At 41.4% G+C, this 18,874-nt stretch overlaps 1 protein-coding gene across 4 annotated transcripts in view; it reads right to left on the bottom strand.

Annotated features, from left to right (window-relative positions):
* atf7ip (activating transcription factor 7 interacting protein) overlaps positions 1-16,250 on the bottom strand; it is a 27,029-nt gene extending 10,779 nt beyond the window's left edge. For 2 of the 4 annotated variants that reach the window (XM_031871944.1, XM_031871948.1), the window contains exon 1: positions 15,661-16,250. The gene's annotated coding sequence lies outside the window, so the exon portion shown is untranslated. Of the gene's footprint in view, positions 1-1,409; positions 8,110-15,660 lie in introns of those variants that run through there. The other 2 variants (XM_031871945.1, XM_031871946.1) reach the window with 2 other exon arrangements.
* Positions 16,251-18,874: the final 2,624 nt, after the last annotated feature.

Here is an 18,874-nt window from a genome sequence, read left to right as displayed (position 1 = left end):
TCTCTCTCTCTCTCTCTCTCTCTCTCTCTCTCTCTCTCTCTCTCTCTGGGTTTTGACAGCTGCTTTCCTCTTAACAGAACTTTGCCACTGCAACTCACTGTTGCAACACCAGGTGACGGGCCACCGAGCTGCTGGTCAAACGTCACAAAGTGTTAACCCGGCATTCAAGTCTCTAACTCCAAATAAGCACTCCTCAAAGCTTGAGCCTCTGTGACGCCAAGCAAACAACAAACTTGGCTTTCCTTTCAAACAGTGAACAGGAACATCAAACCTCTCCCTCAGGACAAAAGAAGAAAAAAAATCCCAAGACGGAACCATATTTCAACCGTATGCCATCTTGCTAAACATGATTCAAACCTGTTTCGAAGAAGATGGGAAAGTCTGGGATACCGAACATGAACACGCATGTGCAACATGCCAAAGCATGTTAGACTCCCCAGAACAGCACCCAGACTCTGATACATGTCTTTTAATGAGGAATCCTTTATCTCTGATGCCAGTCATTGCTCAGTACGTCCCTGGTTGACAAACTAGACTGGTACACATGAAAGCATTTTTTTCTGACATGCGGCTACCGATCCATTTCCAAACCGTTGTTTATTTTATCCCTCTGAGGTCGGGCTACTCCAGCTTTCAAAAACGCGTCAATCAGCTCCATTAAAGACAGTGGGAACCTATTCCTCAACACACTAAACTGTATGCGGGTTAACCGCGTTAAAGCGTCAGCAACAGGAGCCACGAGTAGGGCCGCTTTAGGCTAAAAACGTAATGATTCAAGCACCATTTTTAGCAGACGCACTATGACTCTAACATGAACACTTCAAGGATACAAACACAACTTCACATGACCCACCATGGGACCCTATTAAAAAAAATATATACTTCTATCTGAACGATTGCGATCTCTTGCTGCGTAAATAAAAAATGAATGGCCACCTTAACGATTGTGAGCGCTAAATCACACGACTACAAATGTGTTGACAGTGCTATGAATATATACATGTACAGTCACTTGTGTGACTGGTCACAGCACACGCATGACTCGACTTCCGTTACCGAGGCCAAAGATGTGCGCGCAACCAGGAACAAATGCATGGACCTGGTGTCGCGCACGCTGTGGTAGGGACAAACATGTTTCTCCCAATGTCAGCTATATTAGTGACAATTTACAGCAAACACCCTACGACATCGGAAGAATGTCGGCAAGTCATGTTTCCTGTCAAAAAACAACAACACAACAAACAACCAACAATCCAAAACCTTGACCTTCTTCAACTAGCATAGCACTCTCTACAAGTATCAAGAGCTAACCGCGAGCAGAGTGTGAAGCTGCAATGACAAACACAGAGTTAGATTTAACATGACAGAGAGAAATGTGAAACATGCTTTAAAAACAAAGACATAGCAACCTTTAGCAGCATGTGTGGGATTGAGGCCTTCCACGTATTTGTTGATTGTGGCAGCAGGCTGAGGCCAGCAGGAGAACATAAAAGAAAGGAGGAGGGGCTCACTTTGGACTAGACCATCTTGTTACTTGCAGGGGTATGTACTAGAAAGGGTGAGGCCTATATGAGCCTATAATGGATATTCATTGAACCCTTTAAAAAAGGGAAAGTCAGGTCAAAGCTCCTGACACAGCAGTCTGCAATAATTAAATAAAAAGAAGATATTTTCCCCCTGATGACTAAATCAAGTGCATGGTATATTTGCAGGTACTACAAATACAAATCAGATCTTGTGTCTACAATACTTGAAGGTGCAGCGTGGTGATTGTCATTACCAACACTAGCTAGCAGCGCACAGCAGACAGAGGGGAAGTACAGACTGTTGCTTAGCAACACCCATCCCCCAACTCTAGCACAAACTAGTCCACAGTATGGAAATCTACAGCCAGGCCGGACTAAACCATTCTGACAAAGGGCAGGGGGGGGGGGACTCTCCTTTCTAAAATAACACCATAAGCAAAGAAAAGAAAGCCAAGGACAACAGTGTTACACAGAAAAACTACTGGAGTTTAGTACTCTGAGTGTGTAGAAGGTTAAACAATAAAACTGTGTTTAAGATGGCTTCTGGTGCTACAACAGTTTATTTTCACAATAGTCAAACAAAAGACAAAAATAGGAAACCCTGACACAGCGATAAATTTGCCGGTTTCAGTGAAATGCATATTGCCTCTGAATCTTTGATAGATTTTGTCTGAACTGCATTCATATGACGACATGGTCACTTGAGGTAGTACGAGCATGTTCGCCTCAGCCAAATACTATCCCTCCAATGACCCAGAGCTTACACAGGATGTAATGTGATCTCACAGATCCACTCTCTTATAGATCATGCTAAAGGCTACCGAGATTCTGCTGTAAAACAGCAGAGATGAAAAGAAAACTAATGAGCAATCTAAACATCAGTAAATGCTGCGTTCGACAGAAGCTGGGTTATCAGGCCTTGATGGGATACACTGGACAGTTAGCATTATATTATAGTTAAACACTATCTAAATATTATTAGTTGAACTCCGTTTGTTTTAAACCGTAGAAATGCTAAGGATACCATAGCATATATATCTGTGGTAACGATGCTATACCAAACAGTAAAAACCTCTCAGTATATGTGCCATCAAACAATAACCGGTAAAGCACATTCAAAACAATTGAAGCCACTTTTGCATGACAATGCAGCACAACGTGCACTTAAGTCAGGGCCTAGCTAGCCACGCACAGCCAGCGCTAAATTACACACCCACAGCACACTCAACCCAGAGGCAGCTGCACCCACCCTCCCCCGTCTCTCTCTCTATCCCACACACACAGACACTCTCTCTCTCTCTCTCTCTCACACTCACTCCTTCTTCCCCTTGCTCTCAGCCTCTCCAAGCCAAACATGGACTGAACCATTCTGACGTGGGGGGGATGAGTGGGGGTGGGGCATTGAAAAACAAAAGAGGAAAAGGGATCAAGTATTCAAGTAATCGAACAAAGATTTGTTAAATGAGGCCAAGGAGTAACATTTTCACGCAATTTTGACGCCAAAAAGTGAATCACTACCTCTGTTTTGTTTTTTTTAGCTTATTGTTTTACGTTATGTCTTTAAACAACTCGATATAAGCCAAATAAGTATGTTTCCTCTGAAACATGAATAAAACTACTTCTCATGGTTGACTACAACTACCGCATCGGAGATTGAAAGATCATCTCAGTAATATCTATTGTAGTATTTTTGTTGTTGTTGTTAATCATTTTTCATTTACAAGCAACAAATGTTGCTTTATAGCCACACAGATAGCTAGCTGCGCATAGCTAACAAATGAGAGCACAGCTTGACACAGTAAGCAGCCTCTAACTGCCCGGCCTCTCCCACAGCAGGGAGGACTGAACCATTCCAACACGGGGGTGCTTCTTTACTCAAGAGGAACAAAGAACACCCACCTGAAAACGGAGAAATTGACTTGGTTGGTTGTCACTTGTTTTTTTCTTCACAAAATTGTTTGTTGAAGTAATTTCCAGTTTTGTCTTTGAGACTCAAAACAGAGGAAATGCACTGTTGGAGTAGCAGAAGTAGTAATGTGTGATTCATTCATTACAATGACCTGCCATTTGAAACCTTCTGTCCTACATCAAAAGCCCTGCTGTGAGAGCAAACAAAACCTGCGTTCTTCGACCGGGCACCTTTCTGCTACTGCAGAAACACAAAATGGCCACCAGCGCTGCGCTGCGAGTAGCATGCTGAACACAGGCTTCAGCAGGTCCTATAACAAACCCCGCCTCCAAAAAAAAAAAAAAAAAAAAAAAAAGCACAGTATCTGCAGAACTCTCCATACTCATTCATGAGTCTTGAGGGGAAACTGAACAAAAACTTATTTCTAAAAGAGCAAATGGGATTTAATGACTTTAGTCATAATGATCACCTCTATATCCTGGTTTAGAGTTTCACTGTTATGCAACACCCTAAACTATGGCTGAAGAGCTAAACCGATAAGTTCCCACTTTGTCACCTCTCATAGTTCTGATTTGTAGTGCTAAATGTTTTATGAACCTGGTGCTAGATAACAGGGTAATAAAATAATGCTTTTTCTCCTCCGGGCTGCAGATGGTGCTTCAACCGATATGCCAGTAAAGCTCACACTTTGCTGTCTCCAACCGTCTGTCACAGAAGATGTAAAAAAATAACTAAATAAGTGTAAACAATACCATTTTAGACATTTGCTATGGAGGCTAAACACTGAGTGGAAAAAAAAGATGTCAGCCAGTGAGAGCAGAGTCTGCATTCCAACATTACTGCGCGCTGTCTTCCCCTCCCCCCAACCTCGCTGCCTGCATCTGGATTCACTGAAACTCAAAATGGCCACCTGGTCTGCTGTGCGCAGCCACACAGAGCCCTCTGAGCCTGCTGTATCTAGCACAACATCTTGTCCTGTTGCGACAGCAGCACCACGCCATTTTAAAGTTATTCCTGTGTGCAGACCTCTCACTGGCACACAAAATTTCAGCTGTGGAATATTTAGATAAATGAAACAAAAGCTAATTTCGCACCTTTCTACACAAGGTAGCCAGTTTAAGAGGCTCTCACACCGATCTGGGCTTCGCTCTATTCCAACTGCTTGCGAAGAGCTAAAGCAACTCATGCAGTATCACATTCACCTACTGTGTGTGTTGTTAAATTGCTGTTTGTATTACCTATTTGGAGCATCAAATCCCTTCTATTATTATTTCTGTAACACTGACTTATTGTACATCAACTGTTCAGGCTGTTACTCAAAAAACAGTCACACCAGTCTCCATTGATATCCCCTTGCTAACTGATTACACCCTGAACCTCCTGGTTACAAGCAGTGATTGTGTAATCAAGAAATGGTTCATTTTTTTTCTGGGAAATGTAGTTTACGATCACAGTCGAGACACCCGCGAGTCAGGTGGACACGGCCTCTCAGCCGATGCATGCCCAGGAGAGGCTCCAGTCTCCAGAGTGAGAGGTATAGAAAGTGTGATGATGGATGGATGCACTCGCATGTGAAGTCCCACAATGAGTATGACCGATTCATTTAAAACCGTTAGCCTAAATGAATGAGTAGATACGGTGATGATATCGTAGTTTTCAGGGCTATACATAAAAAAGATACCAATAGTTTGAATTCGGAGAGAAACGTGAACGTTTACAGGATTTTAACTGTGATTCTAAATATGCTGAGTGTCAACAATGCAGGCTGGACCTGTAGCATAATCATCAACAATCGCCACACACACACACAAACAAACAAAGTTAACTGCCTGGTAAAAAATAAATATGAATCATACATTTGAATATCCTGGTGAAGTGGAATCGCTTCCATTAGCTCACAATGCACTTCATATTAATGTCACTCGTGGCCTGCAGAGAAACTTACGTTTGCTGCTATCCGGCAAGCAGGAAACCAGAGTCCATTCCTTCATGTATGCTTATTTGTTTCCCGTTTCCAATCCATCCAAAGAGGGGCATCTTTCCTTCAAATGTTAAACTAGTTTCAAATACTATTTTCTACATATCGGTGACAATTTTGATTCCAATAAAAGACACCAATTAATCCTAGAAGCTAAATAAATCGGTTGCATATACTTATTAAGACTGTGACATCTCTCAGTGTTTTAGGTTTAGAAATGACAAATGGACAGAATGTAAACATTCCAAAAGATTACGACCAAAGGAAAGTTATTTATGAAACAAGGTTAACCTGTTCAGCAAAAATGCAACACCACTGCTCTTTAGACCTCAACATTGTACGTGTGATTTTTTTATTTATTTTTTTTTCAATAAGTGGAGACTAGCAAGAGCTGGGGAAGAAGGAAAAGAGGGAAAAAAATTAGGGGGGGGGGGGGGGGGCAAACCAGGTGAATCGAGAAAGCACATGGTGATTATTCTGTAGTGCTGCTGATGAAGGCTCCTGTCATGGCTACACTGAAAAGCCAATAAATGTTGATGGGCTTACCACAGAATAAACAAAAAAACACCAGGTTCAAAATAAAAGTAACCCAGGTTCCCTGAAGACATAGCAATAAAAATACTTTTGGTGAATTGCAGAACTGAAATATATGCATGCAGTTTCTCCCTCTCTTTTTCTGGTAAAACTCTGAAGACCTAAAGACAATCTTTGGAGTAACTACAAGTAAAATCACATCCCATAAGCTATAGCTAGCACCACGCAGTCAGAGCTGAAGTCCACAGCCTTTACACAGAGCGCCAATACCCCTCCCCCACACCAGCAGTCGGCTCCAGTCTGGAGTTTTACAGCCAAGCACGGACTAAACCATTGCAGCAGAAGGGTGTTCTCACCAACAAGGGAGGGAGCTAGAGAGGTGAATGACAAACTCAAAGCTCCCCAAACGATTCAAATATAGTGTTTAGACGTCTAGGACTAAATTAGCCGATGTGGAACAGGAAAGCACTCTTGGTGAAGTCTAGTTCTAACAGTCACTGAGCAAAGTGATTTGAATCAGTCAACAAGCTAGCTACTCCCCACTTTCCCCATCCCCACTCTTTTCCCTTTGATAGATAGCTTGCGGTGAATGCTACAACACAAAATGGCTGCTGCTGCTGTGTACGCAGCCACAGCAGAAACAATCCCTTTAATCACGAACACTGCTGACTTTGTCTGGACCATGTTACTCTGTTTAGTTGTTTTTTTAATACTGCTGCTGCTTGTCTCCCTGCTGTTTTGAGCTCTTGAGGAGTGATAAACTGTGTTCTTGTATTTTGTATTTAACCTGCAATGTTAATTTTTACCGACTTATCTTACATCTCTGTGTATTGTGGAATTACTGTGTTCTACATAATTACAAACAATAATCATTAGTTATTGAAACAAATACGAAGTTTTAAATATTCATAAAAACAACTTCAATGTGACCTTCCAGTTACATTTGTGATCTTTCTTGTGGCCGCTACGTTAACATTTGTATCACCAGTTAGCTTCAAGTCGGCAATCATTTTAGACTCCACTGACAAAACTAATCCAAAACATTGGAATTTGTTTAACTGTATTTGCTCTCCTCTTGCATTCTAGTGCGTTTTCTTTCAGACGCCCATAAAACATTTTAGCGTCAGGCGCGGAGTCGCAGCGCTTGTCAATGTCACACTTGGCCCAGTCAGCCTTTCCAATTAAGCAAGAGCCGGGCTTTACTACTTTACCACCGACTTCCTGTTTTGATGCTAATAGATGTGGTAGGAATGGACAAAGGTTGATGTGGGCGGTTTTTAATTACAACGCACTATATAATTTTCCCTTCTTCCTCATTCAACAGCAGAGCAACCACAGCAGCTCTATATCTGCGTTGTATCCATTTTTCCTGGTTATTTACATTTAGTCACCTGGCTGCTCACGCACCCCCGCTCCACGAGCTCATCAGCCGTTTCACCCGAATCGCTTTGCCAAGTAAGGTTAGCGTATAATCGGCTAGAGCTACACATTTTAAAAGTGGCTTGCAACAGAAATGTAAAAGCAATGCTATAGGCCATTATTTGTTATGACTGACAGTCGAAGTTCCCCAAATTATGACTAATAACCATCAATAAAAAGTAACACACACACATATGCGGCCACGTACCAACGTTGCTAGCTGGCGATTTTGAAATGTATTTGAAGTACATTTTTGCACGTAAGGCGGGTGCATTCATTCATTGATATGAGCAATGTGTAGAGTAGGGCTGGACCCGAATAATCGACTATTCGGATATTCGTCTGTTAGCATTCGCTAATTCGAGTGAGTGGAGTGCAGCAGTTACACACCACCGTAGTACCGCTGGGGGGGGGCACCAAGGCCCAAGACTGAGCAGAGTCTACATCTACTCCCCGACAGCGTTCTGCCGCTACCAGTCCGCTAGTTAATCGATCACAGATGACGTCACTCTCTCGGATTAGTGCCTTGCTTGTAGTTCTCTAGGAGTTGATGCTGAGGCACCGCCTGAACAAAATGGAGCTTGTGTTCCTCCTAGGGATGTGCGCGATTAGTCAAACTTGTCGATTAAATGTTGCTTCCCTTGCTAGTCGGCACCAGAAATACTACTCGGTTAAATATTTACATTAGTGCTGGGCAACGATTAAAATATTTAATCGCGATTAATCGCATGGATTTTTTGAGATTAATCACATTGTTATGGCAAAGTTCAATAATGAATTCAAAAGTAGTGTATTGCGCACTTTTATTTTAAAAGTACTGCTATATGAACAAAAGGGCAATAACATTTGGTTCACGAGATGCAGTTAGCATGTTTTATACTTAATGTGAATATAATTCATACTTTGTTGGCATCTTATTCTGAAAACCGGATGTTCGTCTGAAGAAACCGGATGTTGTTTCACGTTAATGTTTCCGCTAACTTTCAAAGTCCTTCGCTCGCTCCCGATCTGTGCCGTTTAAATGCGTTTACCGTGAATTTCAGCATATAGGTGCACTAACATTACTGACTATAGGATGTTTGCTGGCTTTTATCCCACTGTTCTTGTCATCATCTTGTTGTTATGTATAGTCTCTTGTCTTTCAAAAAAAAATAAAAAATTTTAATAAATTTTAAAAAATGCGTTAACGCGCGATAAAATAATTGTCGGCGTTAATTAATGAATGCGTTAACGCGAAATTAACACGTTAACTTGCCCAGCACTAATTTACATACATTTAAACTACATATTGACATAATGCTGTTGCTGCAGAGGGCCGCCACAACTGCAGGCTCTATGGTCTGATCTGAAATCCTGACTCACTTTCGTGCTGCTGTGTTCTCCCGGCCCCCGCCTCCTATTTCTAAAATAGCATCTGGCTTCTGCAGTTTGCGTGCCTGCCGAGACCTCTCTATCGCCATCGGTGACACCAACTTGGACAATAAACTGTGTTTGACCCTATCACGAATGACAATGGTTTTGCTTTGTATTAATTTTAAACTATCTTGTAAACTGGCTACTTTTGAAACAATCCGGTGGTATATGTCGTCTCAACTCAACGCATCTCAAATAGCTAATTGGACTGTTAACATAGAGCAGCGCACGGAAAAGTCTTAGCCCGGATATCCGCTGGCTACACCAGATCCCCAGATACATAGCCCCTTGCTCTTAGAGGCTTATCGGTTGTCAGACCGATGTCCAATGGTTCCGCGGTTGGTCGACCCCAAATGGACGTCTGCAACTCCCTCCTTACGCTGCTGGTTCTGGTCCAAGCTATCACTTGCGGAAAGTCCAGATTTCTGCCACCCATCTTGACTTCAACCTCCCAAAGTTTGCCCACACCACTCCACTTCTCTGTTTGCAACACTGGCTCCCTGTTGCAACTCGCATCCAGTTTAATCCTCTGGTGCTAGCCTACAAGGAAATGAAGGGAACTGCTCCTTCCTACCTGCGAACCACATTGAAAGCCTCCACTCCAGCATGAGAAGTATGAGTGAAGACAGCAGAGTGCTCCTGTCCTCAACAGCAGTTTATTCTGCTTTGCTAAAAGAGTGCATCTTTCTACTGGTCTAGCCGAGTTGTAACTTTAAGCGAGAGACAGCAACTGTTTTATGGGACCGACAATGAAGAAACTTGCTGCCTCAAGATCAAGCTTATTACATTGTAACTAATGAGTCAGCTTCAGTCTGTTAGAAAGACTCGTTGGTTGGTACAATAGCTTTGGAAACCCACTCCTCCCACACCTATCCGATTACTGGGGGCTGTGTCCGACCATTTCTGTTTCTTTCAGAAACCAACATTTACATCCTGATCCGGGTGGCAGTGTGCTGTAGCCTGGAAGAGCCCATACCGGCAGCTGTTTTGCATAAGCCTCAAGACCATCATCACAAACACAAGTCAACAAAGGAATAGAAATCTGCACACTGCAGATGAAAAGCAACGCAAATTTTAGAGACCACAATGGCAAAGTATTTACTATACATACATCCAAACTTCACACACACACACACACACACACACACACACACACACACACACACACACACACACACACACACACAGGGCCGTGCGTTGCTAGCTAGCTTACAGCTAATATCTGAACTGTCGGTACAGCTGGTGTTTGGGACAAAAAAAAAAAAACTCAGACTGCACAAACAATACAGTAAAAAGAATTTGACCAAACAATGCAGACATACTTTATACAAGGTTCTGTTGTATTGGGTTCTTCTTGATTCAAATACTGAAGACTGTAAATCTATAAACAATTATTCATATATGAATGATTAGCTCGGAAGATGCGGCTTCTAATATTTACATTGACGTGATCAGCTATATTGTTTAAATAGAGACGATACCCCTCTGTTGGAGTTGCTGGAACTATAAATCACTTGTGAATGTAGATTGTAGTTTTTAGAGTAGAGTTGTTAGCATACCAGAAATTTAGTGGTCGATACCAATGCCAGTGAAATTCCACGATTCTCGATACCAATTTGATACCACGGTAAAAAAGTAAAGCAATCCCATGTACTTCAAAAATACATTCCGTGATTACCGTTTGCATGTTTTGTTAAACAGGTCATGATTCCCTCTATATTATTTACTTTATATTACCGTGAAAACATCGACTTCAAACAACTGTATTTATTCAAGTTTCCCGCAAAAAAACCTACATTTTACAAAATTTGAATTGAACACATAATGAAAAAGTTGGAATTTACCATCGCCAATACACATTTTTACAGAATGTATCATAATGTATATCAATAGCACCTCCCGTTAACATTAGCTCCATGAAAGACTGTGCTGCCTATGGGCTGCCAACAGGTAACGTTAACTGGTCTCGTACTGCCGATTTCAACATGGATTTGGTGTTCACAATGTAGCATTACTCGGGGAAAATATACTTGACCTAAACATGTCAATAGTGAGATCACTGTGTCCCAAACACATTTCTATATTGTCCCCGGGACGATGGGACACCGTGAGTCTTGAGCCCTGACGATACCTACAATACCTGCGGTACTGTAGAAAAGTAATTACCGTCACGTTAGCAGAATTTTGGCATTGACTTGTTGACGAAGTATCGGTTCTCTCAATGTTTTTAGAGTTCTTCCCTCACAAATAATCTTTGGTCAAAAACAAAATGACTGCAGAGAGCACAAAAACCCAACCCATCATTGTAATTGGTGAAAGTGCCACTTAGCGCCACTTAAAAATGAGAGGCTTTGATCTGAATGTTTTGTATACTGCTCTTTGCTAAGCAACCTCACTACATCCACACAAATACGTTTCAAAATGCATAACTTTTGCTGTGTTTTCGCCGAGCATCAATACTACTCTGGCATGTAAGAAACCCTAAAACGGAGACATTTGCAAAAGCGGCTAACGCCTCCTTTGTGATTGGGATTGGATTTTTTGTCTGGACGGGCAGAAATGGAGACCGTTGAAAACAACTGGGAAGAAACCCATGTTCGCTTCTTGATTGGGTCTTATCTGTAACGACGAGTCCTTCCCTGATCCGGCTACCAGGGGTTAATTCAACATGTATAACAAACTACAGGCGCTGCGGACCTTGTTGTCTACGCGAGCAGCTGTTGTGCAGTTACATTTTGCATTTTACAATGCGACTGCTGCCTAGCAGTGCAGGAGGCAAGCTATTATTTGAGCGATTTGCAAGTGGCGAGTCCAGAGGCATTAACTAGGCAATCAGCCGTTGAGTAGACAAATCTGCTTCATGCTCACGCCCAGTGTTTGTGAATGGACATGTGATGTGCATTTCAGTCATGTTAGCAGGGACCTAGATTATTTCTAGAAGGTTTGTGCCTAGCTAGATTGTTTTCCTTTTAAAACGAAAATGTATTTACCTAAGGCTGCATCAATGGCATAATTCAAATCTTATTTTGTTGAAGTCATAATCACCATTGTGAGCATGAAGCACGCCCCTTCTCTTCTCACAGTGAATCCTGAACATTTTCATCATCTATTATATACACAAATCAACTACTTATTTTATAAAGACCAACAGCACACATGCATAGAATGACAAGATGCCAACTTGTTAAATTCGTATTCGCTCAAATGCAGTAATAAAAATGACTGATATTCATTTAATCAGTTTGCAGTAGTAGAAACTGAAATGACGAGGAGGGAGTCTCCTGATAATGCTGTGGTTGTATGTGGATGTTTTTTTTCCTTCTTTTTCCTCACACTGCAAGAGGGAAACAAATTCCATTTAAAGAATGGCTGATGATGACCGAATAGTAGTTTCTAGCGTGCTCTTGGAAAGGCAAACAAGAAGATGTGCATTCCTTTCTCTGAATGTTTTACCTTGCCCTGCTGTGGTCTATGTGTCAATGAAATGTCAATTGAGACATGTTTCAGACATGAGATAGCTGCCAGGACTTGGGCCCTGATTCAGACATGTGAGCCACATGTTAAGTTTCCATTTACATGGCAAGGTGCATGTTGGAAAGGGACTAACCGGGGCCATTTTGCACAGAAGGGATTGGTTTAGCGCTACGAAATTCAGGCAGTGGGCTCCCACAGCGAAAGCAAACAGCCAGACACACAATACACAAGGCAATGGGAGTGGGAGGAGACACAGCCTAAGTGTATGTACGTGCAAGCCTGAACATGTATGCGAGTGTACGAAGCACTCAATGAACTTTTATACGCTAAAAAAATAAATAAAATAGACGTCTTTCAAAATGGCAAATGAGTGTAACATTTTTGATTGGGGTTTTATTGAAGCAAATCCTTTTTAAACATTATGATGACATGATTGAATTGTCAGTGTGTTGCATGTATATAGTATGCACCATTGTACTCTATAGAAATCACAAACATGGATAACATTTTATAATAGGGCTTTTCTAAAATAGGAACACAAGTTCCTGACTAATTTATTATGGCTTATGATTGAAAATCAAAGTAGTCATTTTAAACAAGCCATTCATTCTAATTATCAGCATGGCAACATATAAATGAATAACAAACACCGGGGTATTTTGAGAATTGAACTAAGATCATATTTCTTATCACTCTCATTTACAGCCTGAAGCAAAGAAACCGGCTGTAACTGGTTGAAAGTGGTTCTAATTGACTTGGCACGGTTTGAAAAATGTAAAAACAACAAGAGAAATTTTAGGTATGGTCTTTTCCACCAACAAAATAAAAAATGCAGGATTGGAACCTTCTATCACTCCTGAACTGTAAAAATGTCATTGAAATTAAGCAGAAAGGCTCCAGTTTTTTTTAAGATGGGAGACACACAAACTGCAGATATTTTTACAGTACAGAAAAACAAATCTAACGAAATGAATTCTGTATATAAATTTGGGTCAAATCTATATCGTCAAAAAATTGGACTGTGTTGACATTTTAATCACCTGCTGATGGAAGACATTCTGTTTATACATTCATTACATTGAATGTCTACTTGCATTCACACATTATCATCTTGAAAGAATACTGCTGAATAAGTGTTTAAGTTGCATTTTATATACACTTTGGAATTCATGAATAATTAATATTACAGAATAACCCTCAATACCTGCAGTGGCATGTTAACAGATGTTAGCTCTCCTCTAGTAATATGAATTGGCTGATTTCTCAAATGTGACGTGGGAACATTTTTGAATAGTAGAAGTTAGGGAACATCTGGCAAGATAACCAATTGCTCTCTAACGTCTACCAACGATCTAATGTAACAGTGACAGACCTCAGCTGAAATGAAAGGCGTTACTCTCCCCTTTTTAATACTGCCTAATGTGAGCAAATGTTAACATTCACATCCATCTTATTTGTGTGGTTGAATTCACTGACATGTATTACCGATAATACAGAGACAAATATATGTAGCTTTTCCGTGGACCTATGGTGGCTCATGAGCCAGCAGCTGCACATCACTCACTTTCATTTGGCCCCAGACCTGAATAAACCTGAGAAAGGTGCCACTGCAAGGCACATAAAGTCCTCTTTTTTTCTCCACATGCAGGACATTTGGAGTACTAATTTTTAAACTAAAGCCAAAAAGAACCTGAAATGTTCCTCCATTCTAATGTAGTATCAATTTGAATGTAGCTAGCCCTGCAAAATTTCTGCAGCAGTTGTGCAATTAATAGGAAATTTCCATCGGTTGTTTTAGACAAATGGTGATCATATTTAGCCTTCTAACGTCTACAAGAAAGCTCCTTTAAAAAATGTAGGAGGAGCCTTTCAAGGCTGCTTCCTCTTCAGCTGAAGAAAACAGACAATGAATTACAAGTGCACCATGTGAGCACTGCCACTGGGTGAGGTGGGGGAGGGGAAACCAGAGACAGGGATATACCATGTTCCCAAAAGGTAAAAGCAAACCTGAAAAAAAGCTTACTTTCAGGACAAAACTGGGTCATTTAAAAAAAACATGAATATTATGAAACAGTCTGCAGACTGACAAATTCCCCAAACTGTGGATGATTTATGGTTCATACAATCAGTTGCTCACTTATCTGTACATTACTTCACCAAAATGGAAAAAACATTGCAGATGATTGTCTCTTTTAGAAGCCCACGTGACTGGGCAATGAGGAAAAACTGCCACTGACATTAAGCCACACCCACATCCTAGGACAGTGTGGTGCATGGAAAATTACTGGGCTGTACCACTTTAGACAAAGAGGGGGGTTTAACTGCACCCTTTAGGTAATGCAGCAGTTTCCTCTTCACTTTAGCCCATTTTGTATATTATGTGCTGTTGAGACCTCAATTTAGTGTTGATTTTATCTGGCGATACTCTCTAATATCTATATCAAATTATAGGATTTTTTAAAAGAGGCCATAAACTCTTCATTAAAGCTCTACAAAGGACAACAATTAGGATGGCAAAGCTAAAACACTATTATTTTCTAGTACCCACTTATTATCCCGGGGTAGACAACTTCTCTTCAAAATGTCTTCCTTATTGGCCATCCTTCAAACTGTCCCCTCTGCAGTGTGCTGCCTGTTTTAGTACCAATAGTCGCTTCAGTAGACTTTAGTGAGGATCAAACATGCAGATGTACATTTTATAGTTGCTAAATAGGGAAGTTACTTAATCAAATATAATGTTTGATAGCTTGTGTCAGACTATCGGCAACATTAATGGTGTGAGGGTGTCTCATACTGGGTCACATGTTTCTTCTTGTTCATATACTTGAGTGTATTTGTGTACAAGGGTTCTTCAATCAAGCAACCATGGCTTAGCGGCACACTTAATGGTAGCCGTGTTAAAGACAGTTCATTTAAAAAATAAAAGAAGACACATTACCCGTGTAATTAGAAAAAAACCCTGTAATGTCATATTTATTATGATGTTAATCAGAATTCAAAAATGTGATGAAAGCAAATAATGCGAGTGCATAACACGCGAGACTGCTTTCACAAAATAGAAACTCCCTTAAGTAAAAACAAAAAACAGAACATTTTACCATTGAAGTAAAAAGAAAACAACATTGTTAAATGTCATTGATGTAGCCTTTTATCCATGAAGCTAGTATCTAAGCGAGCGCTCGCTAACACAACTTACGCTAACATAACTTACGCTGACACCCGCTACAATCCCAACCTGTAGGGTTCATTGTAAAATACACCAAAAACAGATACAAATTTGTCATTTAAGACGAAATGTTCATATTCATAAGCACAAGTTCCAATCAGCATATTATATATTCTCCTTAAATATGAAAGGCAAGTGAAAGCTGCTTAGCTAGCATGCTAGTTGCAATACCACGACTCACCGACTCTTCGCGTCGCCAAAGCAATGTTCCCGCGATTTTCAGTCTCGAGCTTCCGCAGACCGTCTCCTCCTCCTCCTGCTGCTGCTTCCGCTGTTCAAATCTTCTGCATGCGCTCTTGATGTGGTAAAAGTCCACCGGTTTAAGCATTCACCGGAAAACTAGTGAGTTGTGCCACACCGACTGAGTAGTTGTGCCTTCGCGGACTCGACCGACTGCTCTCCCCTTTCGCTTACAGATAGACTCCTCCTCTTTTCGCGCACAACAAAAAAATCCTCACAGAACGATTGGTCGACAGATTCGGTGCGTTGCCCAACCGTTGTTGTGTTAACGTTCGTTTCCGTCGGTTGTTTTTAAAGTCGCTCTAACGTTACTCGTGGCGGTGTTGAAGTCGGTAGCTGGAGCCGGTTAAGGAAGGCATGGACGTGGCCGGTCGGTTTGTATGGATGGTCTCTCTAGGACCGACACAAGTGAGTGTTTAGAGCAGCAGCTCCTCTGCTTGGAGTAACTGCAGTGGGGTTCTAAGAAGCTCACGGAGCCGTTGGTTGGATCAAGGGACAACGGGGAGCGGAACATTAGCATGGAGCGGGAGGGGTTTGTGATTTGTGCACCACGACGGAAGGGTCGGGCTGAGGGGGCGGGGTTCAACGGTGGAGGAGGAGTCAGTTGAGCAACAGTCTGAAAAATGGTGTAAACTTAACAACAGGCCATAGTGTTGATGTAGGTCATACATCATTTAAATGTAGGGGCGTTCTGTTTGGAGGGATACTGAATGTGTCCAGGTATGTTACCCAGCATCTGAGTGACCTTGAGTGGTTTGCGCTTTGTTAAACGCTGATTTCTTTTTAAATGGCACAAATGAGATGAGAAAAAAGTCCAAACCAAAGTTATAGAAAAAATACTAATCCAACTAGTGACTGGAAATTTATTTTTTTAGCCTGGGCTACAAATAATATACTCTTTTTTTATAAATTTTTTTGCTCTATGATTTTATGGATTCATCACAACAATTCAAGAAGACAGGGACCAACCTTTTTATTCTTAGCTTTAAAATAAAACAATTCATCACATTAACATATGGTCTGTAAATTTGAGCTCCCTTCTGACATTACACAGACCAGTCAGCCATTTTGTTGACTCACTTCTGGAATTTGTAGTTCCCCAGGAGGCCAGCAGAGGGCGAATTACAGTGATGTTTTAATCATAAGCGGTGTAGATGTTCCTGTCCTCACGGACACAGCCTTGCTCCTACATAGTCTGTTTCATAGCTAATCCCAAAATCCATGTGATGTGGTAGCTGTGCTCCTCCTCACCTCTGGTGCTGCGCTCTCACACACTCTCGCACACCAGGCAAGTGCTAGTGTAGCAGAAATAACCCTTGAGGTTCTTGTGTGTGTAAATCCAGTTAGGCTACACTGTAACATGGTGCCTCTGCATTGACACTGACATTTAGAATGAAGTGACATGTATCAATGAGAGCTCTTGTGTTTAGGGAACACTGTATGCAGACCACAACGCCAGACCCGTAAAAGGATGATGAACAAACATGTGAACACAGATGGTGGAAGGAGAATTCGCACATACATTTTTGTGCAAAAAGGAGTGCTCGGATATTTATTGTTGAATCTAATACTTGTGAAAATGCTACATGTACACAGTTCAGTCTTGTTGTGAGTTAAAGCGCATGTGGAGCAGATGAGCTGTACGTAAGCTCCATGCTCCAAGTCGTTTTTTTCGATATTTGTGCCTCCTCCATCCTCGATCCTCCGGCTTGTGACCCGGAAATCGGTCTCGGCGCTCAATCTTGAAGGACGTCCAAATTCCGAAAATACATCGGAAGGATCGAGAAAGGTTTGCCGGAGGAGCTATAAGCGAGGAAACACCGGTGTATCCTTTGCCAAAGTCTTTTTTTTGGCACCAGTGAAATAAAAAATATTATCAGGACTCCACAAATATAACCGTTCCTTTTGTGTTCACAAGTCGTAGTTATTTAAGATGATCAAACCTTCTGCCCTTCGTTACATCCAACTCAAATACTTTTAATCGTGGCATCTACAAGTGCAAACCGCTGCTAACGGCAAATTATTACAGCAATACCAACATTCTCTCGCATTCGGCACTAATTAGTTGTATTTCATGTTGTCATATAGAGAGAAAGGACTGTTTGTTTGTATTTAATATTTGGCACTTAATCAGATGCATGTCATTCTTTATTGGTACATTTTTGTACAAACATTTGTAGTGCTTCACACAATAAAAGAATGTAAAGGATGTAATATATGTACTGTATGTGTGTGCGTGTGTTAAATAAGAATGTATGACATCCGTACTTTCTTGTCGCATTATGCCACGTTATGAAATTTGATTAAAAGTGAACATACAAGTTGTAGTGAACACTGTTATGCTGCTCCTCAGATAAAATACAGCGGTATAACAAAACAATGGACAACTATTGTAGCTGAGCCACACGACATTTTCGAGTGACGTCGCTGTGATGCCCCCCCCAGGCAACAGTGTCTCTCATTCATTAAACGCCTGTTGCCTCAACTCCTTCCTCCACGCTTCTCTTCCTCACCTCCTCTAGCTGCATCTCCCGTGGGCGGGACTAGGAGAGGTGAGGAAAGGAATCAAGGACGCACAAACTGGGGAATGAGGAAGGTACCTCGGGCCTTTAGACTCTCAGTTCCCCATCAGGGCAGCGGAGGGCGCACTAGTTCAGAACAACAATCGGACAGTAATTTGAACAGTTACAACGCTGTGATGATAGTGACCGCTAATGAAGAGATATCACTCTGTGAACGTTGTCTGACTCCTTTAAAGCGGGGCCAGCACCCACCTCCACTGCACAGCGGTCAAACAGCTGCTGAAAAGAGAGAGGCGAGCACAGTTACATTACAACAAACAACAGTGACATTAGCTCTGCCCGCTAACATCCTGACTGACTGTAAACACGGTTCATGTCTTCAATTTTGCTGTTTCGTTCACGTAGCTTTTTGAAGTGCCATTTCAGTAAAGAGCATTCCGTCGAACAGTCTTTGAATTTAAGTGCAACACCGATTTTGGATCCTCCACATTGAGGAGGTTGTGAAAAGTGTAGTGCTCCTCTAGAGTAAACAGAACTAGCTTTAACTCAGATACACAGATCCTGGGTAGACTGCTAAAATAGACATTAGCATACGTTTCTACATTTGCAAAGTTTCTCAGAAAAACTGATGTC

Source organism: Anarrhichthys ocellatus, unplaced genomic scaffold, assembly GCF_004355925.1.
Source record: "Anarrhichthys ocellatus isolate YVR2014 unplaced genomic scaffold, GSC_Weel_1.0 scaffold61, whole genome shotgun sequence".
Lineage (NCBI taxonomy): Eukaryota > Metazoa > Chordata > Actinopteri > Perciformes > Anarhichadidae > Anarrhichthys > Anarrhichthys ocellatus.
This window is presented reverse-complemented; position numbering and strand designations above follow the sequence as displayed.